Below are 288 nucleotides of genomic sequence, written 5' to 3' on the forward strand. Positions count from 1 at the left end.
GAGGGGTGGAGGAAGGAGGGGGTGGAGGAAGGAGGGGTAGAGGAAGGAGGGGTAGAGGAAGGAGGGGTGGAGGGAGGAGGGGTGGAGGAAGGAAGGGTAGAGGGAGGAGGGGTGGAGGAAGGAGGGGTGGAGGGAGGAGGGGTGGAGGAAGGCAAGGGTAGAGGGAGGAGGGGTGGAGGAAGGAGGGGTGGAGGAAGGAGGGGTGGAAGAAGGAGGGGTGGAGGAAGGAGGGGGTGGAGGAAGGAGGGGTGGAGGAAGGAGGGGTGGAGGGAGGAGGGGTGGAGGAAG

The sequence above is a fragment of the Nansenia antarctica genome (genome assembly GCF_963989245.1).
Source record: "Nansenia antarctica genome assembly, chromosome: 2".
Taxonomy (NCBI): domain Eukaryota; kingdom Metazoa; phylum Chordata; class Actinopteri; order Argentiniformes; family Microstomatidae; genus Nansenia; species Nansenia antarctica.